The sequence below is a fragment of the Chiloscyllium plagiosum genome, unplaced genomic scaffold (genome assembly GCF_037043375.1).
Source record: "Chiloscyllium plagiosum isolate Xiang-an unplaced genomic scaffold, Cpla_swu_hap1 HiC_scaffold_23, whole genome shotgun sequence".
NCBI classification, from domain to species: Eukaryota; Metazoa; Chordata; class Chondrichthyes; order Orectolobiformes; family Hemiscylliidae; genus Chiloscyllium; species Chiloscyllium plagiosum.
In genome coordinates, this window is record NW_028270161.1 from 47,271,747 (window position 1) to 47,290,148 (window position 18,402).

The 18,402-nt window shown below is 41.9% G+C and overlaps 1 long non-coding RNA gene across 1 annotated transcript in view; it reads right to left on the bottom strand.

Moving 5' to 3' along the window:
• Positions 1-10,923, bottom strand: part of LOC122561492 (uncharacterized) — a 29,705-nt gene extending 18,782 nt beyond the window's left edge. Inside the window, exons 1-2 of the long non-coding RNA XR_015761166.1 lie at positions 10,894-10,923; positions 10,316-10,375 (exon numbers count right to left, since the gene is read on the bottom strand). This is a non-coding gene — a long non-coding RNA (uncharacterized LOC122561492). The remainder of the gene's footprint in view (positions 1-10,315; positions 10,376-10,893) is intronic.
• Between the last annotated feature and the right edge of the window lie 7,479 nt (positions 10,924-18,402).

Genomic DNA, 18,402 nt, shown 5'->3' on the forward strand with positions numbered 1-18,402 from the left:
CAAAACTATCAGCAAATCTGTTTTCTTTATTTCCCAGCTGGAGAGGAAACCAAAGCCTTGACCTCTGAACTTCTACCAGCTCTCAGTATTCAGGCTAAACCATTAACCAAACACTAATGTGCTTCTGGGCGCAACTTGCTACCAACCCCTGCTAAGTTCAAGTAAATGAGACACTCCAAGACCTCAATGCATGAATTTTACTCAGATGCTATTACCAAGCCTCAGTCGCAAGCAATCTGCATTAGTATTCCATCAGAATAGAATGTGTACTTTCTGAAAACTGTGTTTTGTAATTAACTTCTTAGAAGCTGAATCAAATTTAATACAATAAAGCCTTGGACAGGAGAGTCACGGAGCTCTGTGTCAGGGTGTGAAAACCTTGCCAATACACCCCCAAACAAGGCAACTGACAGGGAAGGTTAGGAATCGAGCACAGAGTCTTAAACCACGTGTTTTCTACCTCTGAGTATATTTGGATGTAACTTTACTGAGGTGAGTCAGAGTGCACCCAACTCCCTCACCAAGGGGCTCCAAGTGGAAGGTGGATGGGAAAGCTTGCTCATTAGACCTTCTCAACACAGGAGGCAAACTAGAAAAACTGTACTTTTCTGGATGCACAACTCACACTTTTATTAGGCTGCTGTCGCCTTTCCATAATATTTCAGGAATCTATAGTGGTAGTTTTGAGGAGTAAATGGTAAAGGACTATACTAAAGGCGCCCATCCCTGAATTGATTAACTTTAATGGGGTCAGCCATTGTGTCCCATAGCGAGTGTGATGTCAGGCATTAGAACTATAGGCAATCTCTCTGGGCACACATTCCAAGAGATGGCAATCAATTTAAATTTGGGAGAGGATTCTTATTCACGCGTTCAGTTACAACTTGCCCCTTTTGTTATTTCAACTCAACTTTTGCCAGTTTTAAAACGAATTGAGGCCAACAGGTAAATATTGAGGTAAATTCACAAATACTGAGGACATTTTGGTTTGGACACTCAGTTGACAGAGTTTTAACCCTACTCTCTCCATTTTAGTAAAGATTTAGAACATAGAACATTACAGCGCAGTACAGGCCCTTCGGCCCTCGATGTTGCACCGACCTATGGAACCAATCTGAAGCCTATCTTCATCCATATCTTCATCCAATAACCATTTAAATGCCCTTAATTTTGGCGAGTCTACTACTGTTGAAAGATGTGGTGCTGGAAAAACACAGCAGGCCAGGCAGCATCCGAGGAGCAGGAGAATTGACGTTTCGGGCATAAGCCCTTCTTCCTGCTGTGTATTTCCAGCACCACATTTTTCAACTCTGGTACTCCAGCATCTGCAGTCCTCACTTTCTCCGAGTCTACTACTGTCACAGGCAGTGCATTCTACACCCCTACTACTCTCTGAGTAAAGAAACTACCTCTGACATCTGTCCAATATCTATCACCCCTCAATTTAAAGCTATGTTCCCTCGTACGAGCCATCACCATCAGCGAGGAACAAGGCTCTCACTGTCCACTCTATCTAACCCTCTTATTATTTTATTAATGTCTCAATCAAGTCACCTCTCGATCTTTTGTAACGAAACAGCCTCATTCTCACAGCCTTTCCTCATAAGACCTTCCCTCCATACCAGGCAACATTCTAGTAAATTTCCTCTGCACCCTTTCCAAAACCGCTATATCCTTCCTATATGTGGTGACCAGAACTGTATGCAATACTCCAAGTGCGCCCGTACCAGGATTTTGTACAGCTGCAGCATGACCTCGTGGCTCCGAAACTCAATCCCTCTACCAATAAAAGCTATGCCTTCTTAACAACCTTACCAACCTGGGTGGCAACTTTCAAGGATCTATGTACTTGGACACCAAGATCTCTTCGCTCATCCACACTACCAAAAACCTTGCCATTAGCCCAGTACTCTTCATTCCTGATGCTCCTTCCAAAGTGATTCACCTCACACTTTTCCTCATTAAACTCCATTTGCCACCTCTCTGCCTAGCTCTGCAGCTTATCTATGTCCCTCTGTAACCTGCAACATCTTTCAGCACTATCCACAACTCCACTGAATTTAGTGTCATCCGCAAATTTATTAACCCATCCTCTATGCCCACCTCCAGATCATTTATAAAAATGACAAACAGCAGTGGCCCCAAAACAGATCCTTGTGGTTCACCACTAGTAACTGACTTCCAGGAAGAACATTCCCCACCAACCACCACCCTCTGTCTTCTTTCAGCTAGCCAATTTCTGATCCAAACCGCTAAATCACCGTCAATCCCTTGCCTCCGTATTTTGTGCAATAGCCTACCATGGGGAACATTATCAAATGCCGTAATGATATCCATATGCACCACATCAACCGATTTACCCTCATCCACCTGTTCGGTCACCATCTCAAAGAACTCAATAAGGTTTGTGAGGCACGACCTATGCTTCACAAAACCGTGTTGACTATCCCTAATCAACTTATTCCTCTCTAGATGATTATAAATCCTATCTCTCATAACCTTTTCCAACACTTTACCCACAACCAGAGTACGGCTCATTGGTCTATAATTACCAGGGTTGTCTCTACTCACTTTCTTGAACAAGGGGAGAACATTTGGACATGGTCTTTCTCTAATCATTCTTTTATTCCTGATACACCTATAGAAAGCTTTCGGGCTTTCCTTGATCCTATCTGCCAATGACCTCTCATGTCCCCTCCTGGCTCTTCTTAGCTCTCTCTTTAGGTCTTTCCTGGCTAACTTGTAACGCTCAAGCCCCCTAACTCAGCCTTCGTGTCTCATCCTGACAAAAGCCTTCTTCTTCCTCTTGACAAGAGATTCAACTTCTCTAGTACGGCTCCGTCGCTTGACCACTTCCTCCCTGCCTCATAAGTACATATTTATCAAGGACACGCAGTTTCTGTTCTTTGAATAAGATCCACCTTTTACTTATGCATTTGTCACAAGCTTGCATTTTGTCACAATTCCAGACTCGACTAGTAACTCACTTTTTAGGAAAAAAAATCAAAAGTTCTATTTACTGAAAAAGTGAAGAAGCTACAAAATTTCACAGTTTAAAACAGAAACATTTTTACTAGCATGAAGGGAGACTATGGTTTCTAACAAACAGATCAAAGTTAACGACTGTAGAATCTCTCTCACTCTTATTCTAGTTGATTCAATACACAATGGAAAATAACAGTGTTGTGATGTAAACTGAGAACTCAGTACAAATGAACACAAAGTTTCCACAAAAGTCAGTTATATTTGTTTGGGAGAACTCACATTTTAAAATGGATGTGGGAATGTGCTGCTTAGATTTAAATTCAAGTTTCTCCTAAAATTGATTTGCACAATTACAAGCAGAAAGTCTTAGGGAATCTGGATGATCAGACAGCAAGTTCGAGTTTAATATTTTTCTTTTCCCACCTCTTTCAATTATAGAGCATCCATTGGAGAGAGCAACTGCATTAATGCACAGAATCTTACTAGAATTCAGCTAAACGTCATTTTTGGTGAGTTTCAAGGAGGCTTAATCTCCATGAGGCCCAACTAATTTACATGTGTCTTTACTGGAAATGTCTAATGCTTTCTTTCCCATATTTGTCTGTTTACCACATCCTTCTGGCCTGAAGTGGGCTTTCCCCTTTAAAATAAATATCTTCACACTGTGAATCAGGTTGAGTGATAGCATTAATCATACGTGAATCATCTGATTGATACATTTAGGAGATTACTTAAAAATGTTAAGCAGACTTGCCTGATTGCAAGCTAACACACCACATAATTACAAAATGAATCATTCAGTTGCCAGCACTAGTAAGTTATAAATGTGTTCTAGCTAGTCTCGCTTTTAGTCTACTGAATTTCTATAAGCTGATTGAGCTTTACTCTGTGTTTCAAGACACATTGGGACACATATCTTCCAGTCAAAGAATCCCTACAGTGTGGAGGCAGGCACTTCAGCCCATCAAATCCACACCAACCCTCTGAAGAGCAACCCACCGAGACTCACCCTATCCCTGTAATTCCCATGGCTAATCCACCTAGCCTACACATCTCTTGCACACCATGGGCAATTTAGCATGGTCGATCCACCTAACCTGCACATCTTTAGACTGTGGAAGGTAACCCATGCAGACACGAGGAGAAAGTGTAAACTTCACACAGACAGTCATCCGAGGCTAAGATTGAACCTGGGTCCCTGGTGCTGTGAGGTAGCAGTGCTAACCACTGAGCCACTGCGCCACCAATGTCTCAAAACACTGAAACCTGCTGCAAACTGGATACATTTTTAATATATTAAGTCGCCGCATGCCAACAATAATTGTTGGAGATGTTTTCTTAATCAGCATGTTCAGAGATGTTAACCAAAACAAAAGATCGCTAGAGAAACTCAGCAGGTCTGGCAGCATCTGTGGAGAGAAATCAGAGCTTTCTGGTGCTGTTTTTCTCCAGAAAATTCTGCTTTTGCATGGTTCAGAACTCCAGCATCTATAGTTCTTTGCTTTCTGTTCAGACAAATTATTACACATCTTTGAAAGAGGTGCGATTTGAACCTGGGCCTCCTTCCTCAGAGGTAGGGACATTACCACTGCTCCGGAAAAGCACCAAATAGTTGCTGAATGGGTGCATTAAAATAATTCAATTAGCATGTTGATGTTTGAGGTGATTTCCACTCACTTATAGTAAGGTCAGCAATGACAGCAACTTGTAATTATAAAGAACTGTTAATGCAACAAAGGGACCCAGCCAGCTCGGTTAGATGGTCAACATGTGGTGCAGAAAAATGTACAACTTGATTCCCATTCCAGCTGAGGTCGGCTTAGGACCTGCCTCCTCACCCTGCAGCTGAGAGAACACATGACAAACCATCACTGCCAAGATAATCAGCTTGAGATGAAGCCTCAGCAGACAGTGACCTGAGGACCTATTTTCAGGCAGGCCAGTAATGGAATGGAATGCAATAAAACTTCACAAGCTGTTTTACAGGAATTGTATAAAACAATGTTTGGCACTAAGTCACATAAGGAGATATGAGACCAAGACGAGACAATACAGGAAGGAGATAGGGGAAGGAGATAGACAGCTTAGTGGCATGGTGTAAGGATAACACAAACTCTCCCTCAATGTCAGCAAAACAAAGGAGTTGTTGTCAACTTCAGGAATCAGAGTGGAGGACACACCTCCGTCTGTATCAATGATGCTGGGATGGAGGTAATCAAGAACGTCAAGTTCCCAGGAGTAAAAATCACCAACAGTCTATCCTGGTCCATCCACATCAAAGCTACAGTCAAGAAAGCACACCAATGTCTCTACTTCCTCAGAAGGCTGAGGAAATTCAGCATGTAAACAACACCTCTTACCAATTTTTATAGATGCATCATAGAAAGCATCCTCTCCAGATGCATCACAGCTTAGTATGGCAAGTGTTCTGCCCAAGACCACAAGAAATTACAGAGAGTTGTGAATGCGGCCCAGTCCATCATGAAAACCAGCCTTCCTTCCATTGACTCTGTCTACACTTCCCACTGCCTCAGGAAAGCAACCAACATGATCAAAGACCCCCCTTATACCCCGGTTATACTCTCTTCTACCCCCTTCCATCAGGCAGAAGACACAAAAGTTTGAAAATACGTATCAATAGATTTAAGAACAGCTTCTTCCCGGCAGACTTATGAATGGACCCCTCGTATATTAGAATTGGATCTTCTTCTGCACCTTTTCTTGCTGAAACACTATTGAAATAATTGTACAGAGGCTGGTATCTCATCACCAAGTCACCCTGTTTTTCAATGTGCCCAGTATATCAGCTGTGGCCAGCCAACTCGGAGTCAGTCTCTTCAGTGAGGAGACTCTGAATCCTCTAACTCTGTGTCAGCCACCACCAGTTGGCCCTTATGCCACCCGTCTGGGTGCCAAGCCCCCTACAAGTCTGCTACAGTTAGGCCGTTACTGGGTCAGCTAAGTTCCAGGGTTCTGAAGAAATGTCCAAATCAGACTCAAAACATTAACTCTGTTTCTCTCTCCACAGATGCTGCCAGGCGTGGTGAGTTATAGTGTCATAGAGATCTTTCTCTATTTATTTCAGCAAGGTACCCAGTTCAGTTATGTCACTAGTGGGAGGCATTACGTAAGACTTAATGAAGTGACACAGGGTCATGCATTTAGCTCCTATCACAATATTTGGTAGCAGCTAAATGCTGAGCACGAAAGCAAGAGTTGACAAACAGACTAAGCACCATGCACTACCAATGACACTAACACACTTGGTGCAGTGGTGAGAGTGAAAGAAAGACCTGACCCACAACCCAACCACTATGCACCACCCATGACATTGATATATGATATCAACTGCAGGTACACAATGCTTGACTCAGTGCAGTTTATTATGCAGTTTGAGTTTCTGGTTTAAGCACTGATATTACAAAAATGGACAAAAAGAAACAGTTGTGCTAAAAAGCTGTAAAATTCTGTAAACTACATGAAATTTCTAATTTTGTCAAGAATTTTGTTGCTTACTGAAGGTTTCCTTTTTGCATCACGTTTTCCATTTTTTGGATTGGAGAAATCTACAACTCCTTCCCTTTTGTTGGAATCAATGAGAATATTCTTCAGCAATCTTCATCCACTGCTTTCAACTAATTTATTTCCACAAATCATTGAATATTTTTACGCAGTCATGTGGAGGCTGAGCTAATGGAAGTATAAGTGGGGAAGTGAGGAAGTCTAGAATATCTCAAACTGAGAACTGTTGTTTACTTTAGTCCTATTCTAATGTGATAATTAATCAATTGCAGTCATGAAAATGTCCAAGTAAGTCAAATAGGAAAGGATTAATTATCGATCCTAATTAAGTGTATCACATAATTCTGCGATGTATACTGGGATTCAAAATGTCCTGAGTTTTCAATTACTTTGAATTGTGAGGGGAACTGAATGCAAGAGTAGGAGGTTATCCATTCAGTTATACAGGCCATTGGTGATACTGCATTTGGAGTACTGTGTCCAACACTTGTTGCTGTACTTACTGAAGGATGTTAATGCATTATAAACTGCTCAGAGAAGGTTTACAAGACTAGTACCGGGAATGAATGGATTGCCTTTTGAGTAAAGGATAGGCAGGCTAGGCCTGTACTGTCTGAAGTTTTAGGAGAATCAGAGGTAACTTAATTGTAACAATAAGATCCTGAGGGGACTTGATCAGGAGAGGATACTCCCTCTTGGGGGAGAATCTAGAACTAGGGTTCACAATTGAAAAATAAGGAATTTAAGACCAAGATGAGGCCTTTTTTTTTCCCTCTCAGATGGTTGAAAGTCTTTGGAATTCCCTTCCTCAAAAGGCAATGGATAAAGAATATATAAATATATTTAAGAGAGAAGTAGATAGATTCTTGATGACCAAGGGGATGATAGATTTTCAGGGATATGCAGGAAAGTAGAGTTGAGATTAAAATCTGATCAGCTATGATCTTTTTGAATGGTGGAGCACACTTAAAGGGCTAGGTGGCATATTCTTTGCCCTTGTCAGGTTTGTTTTTGCTGTTGGAAATGAATAATCACTGATGTTGAAACAGAGGTTACAATGTAGCCAATTTCCTGTACATTGATAAACTGATTGGCAAGCTGTATGTGGACCCAATGTATATAATGTGCACTTCTTAATTCTTATTTACAAACACCTGTTTGTGCAGGCCACATCGTTTTTAATATTCTTTCACATGATGTGGGCACCACTGATAAGATCAGCACTTGCTGAATTGCCCTTGAGAATCTAAACTAATGCTGGCCTTCTCAACAATGCCACACCCCACTTGAAAGACTCGAGTCTATTTAAAGTCCGACTCATTGTAATCTCATTTTAAAAAGGGGAAAGAAATGACATTTACATAATGCCGGTCATGGCTTTAGCTGAGTCAAAGTGCTAACTTTAAAGTGCAGTTCCTGTCCTTATGCAAACAAATGCGATGGTACTTAAAGTCTAAAACTTGTGGCTTCTTCCCTTTTGGAATTCTCCTTTTCTCCAAAATTATACTAAAGTCATAAGACATATAATATATATTACATTACGGTGCAAAATGAATATTGCATCAAGTGCAAAACAGGAAGCTATCTTCCAATCCTACATTATTGGCAATGATAACAGTTACAGTCAAAGGCTGGGATTTTGTTGAGCTAACAGACAGCTGGCCTTCATATCTGTGGGGGACACCCGACTGCATCGAGTGTTCTCAGGGGCATAAGTGGTTGCCATCAAGAACAAAGGCTAATTCTTTGTAATCTCCTGATTGGCTTTTTCACCTCTTGTGTGCAAGGGCACATGGGAGACAGTAATGAGGCAGAGGATGAAAACAATATAGTTAATGTGAATTGTGCTTTTTATGATGATGAAACAAATAAGAATTCTAACCCACAAAAACAAAATCATTGCCTCATAAACGTCCACAAAAGAAACTTCAAAAGAAGCACAGCAGACTTCCAAGAAAGTCATTAGTCTGAACTATAAACAGCAACTGAGTTTTAAACTTAAGACTACATAATATAAATCCATAAAACTCCCAAATCTGGTCTCCTATCACACAATTCAAAATTGATCTTTATCAAATGAGGGCCAACTTTCATTATGAGTTGATATCAGTCAGATGCCGAGTGTAACAATCAGCTTGCTTGCCTGATATATTTAGCAAAGGGCCCAGATCACTTTTATTTGAGCTTGGCCAGAAAGCTGGCTTCGGGCTTCACTCATGCAAAGGGTTGGAGGTGGAGGAAGAAGTCCATTATTTGCAAAAATATGGATCCAAGTTTGCAGAGGCACTTCAACTAGCCTTTGGTGATAGGAGATGAGGAAGGGTAGAGAGTGAGGCAGCCAAGAGGATTGAGTGGAGGAACATTCATGCTTATCCTGCCCCTCAAAACTTGTCCCGATACCATTTGTGCAATATTTTCAGAGCAGCATCTCTATTCAATTTCTCTGGACAAGGTTCTTGCAGTGATCCCACAATAAGCCTAAATTGCACCAAGGCTATATTTATTTCTAACAATCCTAACTTACATGGAATTCTATCCTCTTTGAGCAGAGATGATGCTCACTTCATTCCCAACCCACTTCTAAGTTGTGACAGGTCAAATGTTACCTGAAATAAAGCAGTAGGTGCTGCTGCATCACAACTTTTATTTCTGCTACTGTTCAATTCCTGTTCAGTGCAGGTGTGGAAATAGGACCCACAGTTCGAAATAGTTCCCAATTCTAGTGTGAAATTCTAATTAAAAATAATTTATCTTGCTAATTATACTTCCCAAGAGCTCAATCTTCTGACCTGATCAAGGCGACTAAATGATTTGAAAGATAACAGGAGTTTCAGCCACACAGCTCATGCATTACTCACAAAGGCTCCTTTGACAGCATCTTCTAAACCCATGACCTCTGCCATCTAGAAAGACAAGGACAGCAAATCCATGGAAACACCACCTGCAAGTTCCCCTCCAAGTCACACACTATTCTGACTTGAATTAATGTCACAGTTCCATTGTTGTCACTGGGGTCAGGGTATTGAAGCCCACTTCCTCACAGCGCTGTGGTGTGTAATGGAAAGACTACAGCAGTTCAAGAAAGCAGCTCAGCACCAACTCCTCCAGCATAATAAGTGATGGGCAATAATTGCTGGCCTAACCTAGCCATAAATGATTTTTCAAAAGTATATACACACAAACCCTTATGAATCTGTTCATTACAGGACGTATTGTTTTACAAGGGAAAGAAAGACTTGCATTTATATAACTCCTTTCACAATCTCAGAACACCCCAAAACATGATATAGCCAATGAAGCACTTTTGAAGTATATTTAATGTTGTAATGCAGTTCAACAGCAATATAGTAACCAGATAACATATCTTTAATGAAGTTCACAAAGAAAGCAATAGTATATTATTCCATTTCTAAAGTGTAACTGGGTACGAAACAAAGTTCTATTCAATAATCAGCCCTTGTCCACAAAGGTGCAAGAGTATTTTGATTCAGATTGGAGGTCTGACACAGGTTTCATTTGTAAAAGGATCTGTTAATGGTTGAAGGCAATGTGGTTCCTGTACTTTCTGTCCCTGGGTGAATTATCTTTGCCGCATAAGTAGTCACTCTTGTTTCCTTATTTCTGCTTTTGTAAGTATGATGCATAAGTTCCGATGAAATACATCATAGCTGACAGGCAGAGCTCAATTCTGCTGGAACAGTGATGGGGGAGGGGCCGTACAATAAAAGAGAACTGTACCAATCTTTCTAGCAGTAAGCTAGAAGGTAAATTAGGGGGGGCTGTTCAGGCACGATGGTAGTACCCTTACCTCTGAACCTGTTCCTGAAGTACGTGTAGAATTTCTGAACAGGTTGACTAGAAAGTTCTGCTGTGAAAACAAACAAGGTGAACTAGAACCTTCCACGAGGAGGCAGGCAACTATATACATCGACAAAGCCACCCCCCCCCCCCCCCATTTTATGGGACAGTTAGCATTTCTCTGATGGTGGAGACCATTCCCACACATAGCTTCATGGGGAAAACAGCTCTTGCATTCAGTTGGAGGGCAAGAGTGGGTGGGGGAGGGAGTCAGCCTATAGTTCCATGTCACAAAGAGTTTAATGCGGGTATGAAAGAAAGCTCTGTTGTTGCCCCAGTGATCCACCTGGATAGATTCAGCATTGTACTGACTGGAACCAGTTGAATCTTACTGATTGAGATCCTTGACTGGGGTTGTTAACTGGGGTCAATCAGGTAGTCCTGGCTGACCAATATTAACAGGGGATTCTGAGTCTACCTCAGTTCAGGGACTTGGTGCTGGGATACCAGCCTCTGTGCAGTTAGTTCAACCACAAACCTGTGGAACTGTTGCCCTCGCCACCCTCCCAAATTATAATTTACACAAACCTGTCAGAGGGCTTGCCCATTTGGAGATACCCTCTTCCCTAGTCTCCCAATCTGCTTCTGCAGAAAGTAAAATAAAACAGCAAATCATGTACATAACACATAATGATCTCACCCATCTTGCACGCTTCCAGTGCACCCAGTAAGTACATCTCTAACTACTGCTGGGTATTTTACCTGGCTTTCCCCTTTGTCTCAGTCAGGTGATTCAGGAGAATTGGGCACTGTTAAAGCTCCATTAAAGCATCGGGGGCCATATAATTGAGTAGTGGGCTTGCAGGCAGCACATTAGGATGTTGAATGCAGTAAAGACGCTAAGCCAATTTCACACCTGCAAGCGTGGCCTGGAGACTTGCTTAGCAAATTGAAGTTGGGTCTTGAAGAACTGTTTGCACCAACATAAATCGATAACATTACAGGGGATTTTCCAGAGTTCTGCTCATGGTAAGTTTAATGAAAAACAAGGAACCAGATGTAAAATACTGCAGAATACCAATTTTGCAAATCCTCCATCACAAACAATGCTAGGACTGTGAACTTTGCTTCCACCTAGTCCTGGTGGTTTGTTCACATTAAGTGGTGTTATTGACACCAGCAGGACCAGGGGGTGTCAGCTTCTTAGCCTTAGCACCAATACATTTGGGAGGTGGGGGGGGAGGAATGGTATCAATTTCAGCAGGGCGAGGGAGGACATCAAGGGGGAGGCAATGGCTTGTGGTATTATTGTTGGACTGTTGATCCAGCATCCCAGGTAACATTCTGGGGACCTGGGTTTGAATTCCGCCACTGCAGATGGTGGAATGTGAATTCAATAAAAAATCTAGAATTAAAAGTTTAACGATCACCATGAATCCATTGTCAATTGTTCGGAAAACACCATCGAATTTACTAATTTTGATTCGGGAAGGAAGCTGCCGTCCTTACTTGGTCTGGCCTATACATGATTCCAGATCCACAGCAGTGTGGTTGACTATTAATTGCCCTGTGGGCAATAAATGCTGGCCTAGCCAGCAACGCTGTTTTCCTGTGAGTGAATTAAAAGAGAATCAAGGTTGAGGTTGTCATGTATAATTTCAGGGCTTATCAGGGATCCAAGAAGGTACGGTTGTTGAGACAACAGTAGTGGGTCAGGCAATCACCTTCATAGTTATTTAGGGGTGAAACCTCTGAAAATTCCTTGTAATTAGAACTAATGTTCCCTCTAAACTGTGTGCTCATACAGGTGCTCTGATGTTCCTTACAATGATATCAACATTGTGAGGTGGAAATCTGCATTGAATTCCAGTTGTGGAGATCCAGCACGAACTGTGGAGATCTGCTCAGCAGAAAAAGAATGTTAGAGGGAATGCTGATCAGAACCCTAAGTACTGTGGAAATTTTCCAAGTAATTCCAAATGCATTTTTTAAGAGAGGACTGATACATCTTGAACTGGCTGCAGATCTAAATCTGGAGAGAGAGGCTCATGGAATGTCATACTGATGTCAAACTGTGAAGGGAACATGAAACACCAGCCCTTCATAAATGGGGGTGCCAGGCAAGTCAAAACAGGACTAGACTGTGATCTCTTGTGGCAACTACCCTACCCAGCACCATTGTGGATTATGATCCAATCTGCAGGCATACTTTGTGAATTGTTTTTCCTTGAAGAACAGGGGTTTAAAAGCCAGCTTCAACTCCACTGGAATGTACTAGTGTAACTGAACATTACTGAGTACACCAGCCTGAGACTGAGTATTAGTAGGCTGTGAAGAACTATTCCCTAATCACCAATGTGTTGCAGCTGAAGACTGTCTCTTATTGAGGGTTGAAAGTCAACAACAAGCAACCAGACAAAAGCAAATAAGACAACAAAGAAAAAACAATAAATGACCAGTAAGGGTCCTCACTTTCTGGTTGTAACCTCGTGGTGGGTGGGCCTGTCACCATGTAATGACAACAGGCAGCTAACTTGTCACTTCTGGGGTGGGGTCCTTGATCAAAGGTACTCAGTATCCAATTGAGAGACGAGTCATTGGGTACGTGGGTAGCCGTCTGAGAAGTATGCCCATGTTGCCCACCCTCCTGCACATCTGTTCCTCTTCCCCCACCCCTACAACGTTACCTCTGGGACCACAGTGATCACCATTACCTTCCACATTGTAGCTCCCAAACACAAAAGCAGCAAGCATCTCATTGACCAGCAGCTCTCAGCAGATGGAATTTCCACCCTCAGGTTCTCAATTTCATGGGAAGGCTTGTTGTTAACCTCACCACTACCTGATTGGTTAGACGTTCGGTGGACCTTCCCAAAAAGAGGTGTTGAGGGTCTCTCTCGCTGATTTTCTAGTTTCCAGATGAGACCACAACAAGATTCTATCCTATGTGTGTATTATTAAAAGGATTTTGAATGTATATTGCTCTAAATTTACATTCCAAACAAAGTTTCTGAAAAATAATAAATTGCTGTTTCACCATGTATGATTATGGTCCAGAATTTGTAAGTTTTTTAAAAGTGACACAGATCAGACGCAACTGTGTGCAATGCTTGTGGAATAGGTTGATTGTCAGTACCTGGTCCTAACTTTTTATGCATCAATTGCTATTCTTAGCTTCATACCATTTGAGTAAATTGGTTTCTGTTTTGACAACTTTTAAATCTATTCTCTCCATTTGATTAATGTCAAAGTTCTCTTGACAACTAAATCCCGCAAGGATTTAGGGAGAGACATCTATAGAGGGATAACTTGCATATTATCCATTAAAAGGGAGAAAGGCATATCTGTCAGGCAAAGGGGAGCATTCATTTTCTTTGTGGTGAGATTGTAGATGGCAGATGTGTGCCTCAGTTGTGTGTGAGGAGAATCTCTGTGGAGGAGTAACGTGGGATGAGAGTTGAGGGAGGGAGAAGGTTGAACTTAATCTACATCACCCATCGGATTCTTTGGCATATGTACATCAGTGGCCCAAAGAGGGAAGGAAGTATATTAGGAAATCAGATTGTGGATACTCTGATGGTCAGGTAGTCGTTGGAACATTGCAGACAAGGATTACACATTAGATCCCAGACATAGCAGACTCCATGGGTACAGTCTGGCACCCCATCACTTACCTGGCACCCCCTACCCACCTGGCACCCTAAACCCTTAAGGCACTGACAGCCTTAACTACACTTACCAATATATTTAACCTTTCACAGCAGCTGTCAAAATGCCCGAATGTACTGCTGGACGTTTAAATCTTAGAACATGATGCACTAACTGCTGATAAAAGGCATGTTTGACTTTCCCTCATTATTTTGGATTAGAGAAGAATTGTGTTCATTTTAGCTAGTCCACATTTCTGAAGGAGCTTGAATTAGTAGTCCCAGGTAGAAATGCAGAGTTCATTACTGACATTAAAAAAAATTGCAGAGCAGTATTCCAACTGTGATAGCCACTCCTCAGAATATCCAACATACAAGATTCTAAATTTCGTTTCAAAGGACTTTCAGCTTTAGTTTTCCTCTCTGGATATGTAGCATTCTGAATTCACAATGCGCTAAACCACCACTTACCATGGTAACTATGGTGATCATGGCAGTATTCCAGAGCCAAGTTAACTTCAAGCATCTGGGATGACATTCAGCATATTTAACAGCTCATCTGACTGGGAAGTCAGTACTGCTGGGGTGGGGTGAAACATGGAACAGATATTACATGCCTATAGCATTTTAAAAATGAAAGTACTATCAAAGATGGTTCAGCATGCACTCATTCATTGCAACCATGACATAACAATATCCTGCAAAAACTCCATCCTATTCTCTCAATTCCTCTACCTCTGGCACATCTGCTCAAATAAGGAGACATTCCACTCACGAGCATCCCAGATGTCCACCTGTTTCGAACAATGTGCTTTTCCTCCCTCCATCATCCAGACAGCCCTCTGCCATCAAATCTCCATTCCCCAATCCACTGCTCTAAACACACCACTTTGCCAACGGAATACAGAGACCCCTTGTCCTCACCTACCACCACACCAGCCTTCGCATCCAACACCTCATCTTTAAACACTTCCGCCAACTCCAACTAGACCACACCACCAGCACCTCGCCTTTATCTGAACTAAACTCCATCTGCCACTTCTCAGCTTATTGGCCCATCTGATCAATATGCTGTTGTAATCTGAGGTAACTTTTTTTGCTATCCACTACACCTCCAATTTTTTTGTCATCTGCAAACTTACTAACTTTACCTCTTATGCTCACATCCAAATCATTTATGTAAATAATGAATAATGAAAAGTAGTGGACCCAGCCAGTTCTGTATCCAAATGGTTAGTTCTCCATGTATTCTGTGAGATCTAACCTTTCTAACCAGTCTCCCATGGAGAACACTTGAGTGGTACTACGTCTATAAACATCTACTCCCTCCACCACTGACATTCAGTAGTAGCATTGAATACCATCCACAAGAAGCATTGCAGAAAATCACTAATGTTTCTTAGACATGACCTTTCAATCTCACAACCACTACCATCAAGAAGGACAAGAATAAGAATAGATGGGAATACTACCATCTACATGTTCCCCTCCATTCACCATCTTGAAAACATGGCGTTGTTCCTTCAGCATTGCTGTGTCAATAATCTTGGAACCCTTAAAGGCATTATGGGTACACCCCCACTAAATTGACTGCAGTTGTTCAAAGAGGCAGCACACCACCACCTTCAAGGGCAACATAGATGGGCAATAAATGCTGACCCAGCCAGTGATGCCCATTTGCCACGAATGAATAAAAGCAATACTGCTCAAGCTATCCTCATCCAGGGCCTTCATAAGGAAATTTGTTTGTCAGCAAAGTTGCACAGCATATCACCACAAAGATGTATGGGCAGCACGGTGGCACAGTGGTTAGCACTGCTGCCTCACAGCGCCAGAGACCCGCGTTCAATTCCCACCTTAGGCAACTACCAATGTGGAGTTTGCATATTCGCCCCATGTCTGCGTGGGTTTCCTTCGGGTGCTCCGGTTTCCTCCCACAGTCCAAAAATGTGCAGGTTAGGTGAATTGGCCATGCTAAATTGTCCGTAGTGTTAGGTGAAGGGGTAAATGTAGGGGAATGGATCTGGGTGGGTTGCGCTTCGGAGGGTCGGTGTGGACTCGTTGGGCCGAAGGGCCTGTTTCCACACTGTAAGTAATCTAAAGCCTGGAATCCAAGGTGGACCACTTTTGGTGAAACACTCCCAGTTTGATCCAAATGTTTGAAGTGCATTAAAATTCTAATAATGTGCTTTTTGTCACTGATGATAGAATGGACAGCACTTGGAGTGCCCATCTAGTGGTCTGGTCTTGCAAAATTGCAAACAGTTTACTTTAACTGGGTTTGTGCCTCTGTAACTGAAAGGGTGCTTAAAATAAAGGCAGCTGCCAGGAGAACAGGCATTTACTTGCATGAAAATGCATCTTGGACTCCATCCCAGCCATTTGCTACACAAAACATCTCGATGTATCCGATAATCTGTGAATCCTTGTGATAAATTAGAAATGGATGTAATATATCATATTTCCTGACCTCAGGATGCACGCAAGCACTTTTCAGCCAACAATTACTTTTGAAGTACAGCAATGCAGGGAAACACCATATTCAATGCAGCAGCATTTCACAAACAGCAATGAAATAATATCCAGATCATCTATTTTAGCAGTTGGCCAAGTTACTGAGGGAGTTCCCTGGTTTTCGCTTGAAATTGGGCCATGGGACTTTTACATCTATCTCAGAGGACAGATAGAATGGCTGCTTCAACTCTCGTCTGATAGGTCACATGCTCAACAGTGCAGCACTTCCTCAATCATGGAGAGCACTGTCATCCTTAACTTTATGCTCAAATCTCGTGTGGGATTTGAACCCATTATCCGTTTTCGAGGCCAATACTGATCTTCAGGATAATTTTATGTTGTTCAGTCACAGGATGCGGCCGTCGCTAGGCCAGTATTCATTACCCATTCATAATTGCTCTGATGAAGGTGGTATTGGCTTTCTTCCTAAATTGCTTGGCATATAGGGACATCCAATGTACTATTAGGAAGAGAATGAAGAGCATTGAATGAATAATGATAAAACTTAAAAGTCAGGTGACGTGGAGGGAAACTTGCAGGTGGTGGTGTTTCCATGTATCTAATGCACTCGTCTTTTAAAATAGTGATGACGATTTTGAAGATGTTGTTGAAAGAGCCTTACTAAGTGCAGTGCATCTTGTATACAGTATACATGATGCCACTGTGTATTGAAGGGAACAAATGTCAAAGGTGGTGGATGTGGTGCCAATCCAGAAAGTGGTTTTGCCCTGGAAAGTGTAATGCTTCTTGAGTGTTTTTGGAGCTGCACTCATCCAGTTAAGTGGAGAGTGTTCCATCATACTTCTGACTTGTGCATTGTAGATAGTGGACAAGCTTTAAGGAAACAGAAGTTACCTGTCACCGAGCCTGTACCTGCTCTTGTGGTCACAGTATTTATATAGACTCAGAGAGATTTACAGCACAGAAACAGACACTTCAGTCCAACTTATCCATACTAACCAACTATCCTAAATTAGTCTAGTCCCATTTGCCAGAATTTGGTACATATCCCTCCAAACCCTTCCTATTCATATAACCAACAGATGCCTTTTAAATGTTGTAATTATATCAGCCTCCACCACTTCCTCTGGAAGCTCATTCCAGACATGCACCACCCTCGGCGTGAAAAGGCTGCCCCTTATGTCCCTTTTAATTCTTTCTCCTCTCACATTAAACATATGCCCTCTATTTTGGACTCTCCTGCTCCAGGGAAAAGAGCTTGTCTATTTACCCTATTCATGTCCTTCATGATTTTATAAACATCTGTAAGGTCATCCCTCAGCCTCCAACGCTTCGGGGAAAACAGCCCCAGCTTATTCAGCCTCTCCCTATAGCTCATACCCTCCAACCCTGGCAATCTCCTTGTAAATCTTTTCTGAACCCTTTCAAGTTTCACATGGCTTATCCTGTTCAGGTTCTGGTTAATGGAGATTATTATGAAGAAAATAGCAGTTAGTAAAGATGTTAAAGGATGTAGAGAAACATGAAAGAAGAAAGGAATGACCCAAAGAAGCCAAGTGACTTTGACATCCCTACTCCTGAAGACAGGGCAGAGCAGAATTCAGTGATGATAGCAAGTTAGTCTTCCAGTAACCTGATATTAATCAGCAGTATGTACCATGGCATCCTGCAGGAAAAGATGTAAAGTGTTTAGATTGGCTGCTATAGCTCTCATATCCTGTTATCACAATTAGTCAGAATTCATTGAATGGATGATGGTGCAAGGTCCTAGATTTCAATATGCTTTGCAAAATGTAAGAAGCTTAAATGAGTGTTGTCAAGACTAAGAACATGGTGCAATGTGATACCCAAATAAGCAATAACTGAAAGTTTGTCTGGAGAATATCCAAGTACTTCCCTGTGATTCCGTTACATGTACTCCTAATTATTTAAAAGTACTGTTACACTGTCTGTTTGATCCAAGTGTTCAGTCACC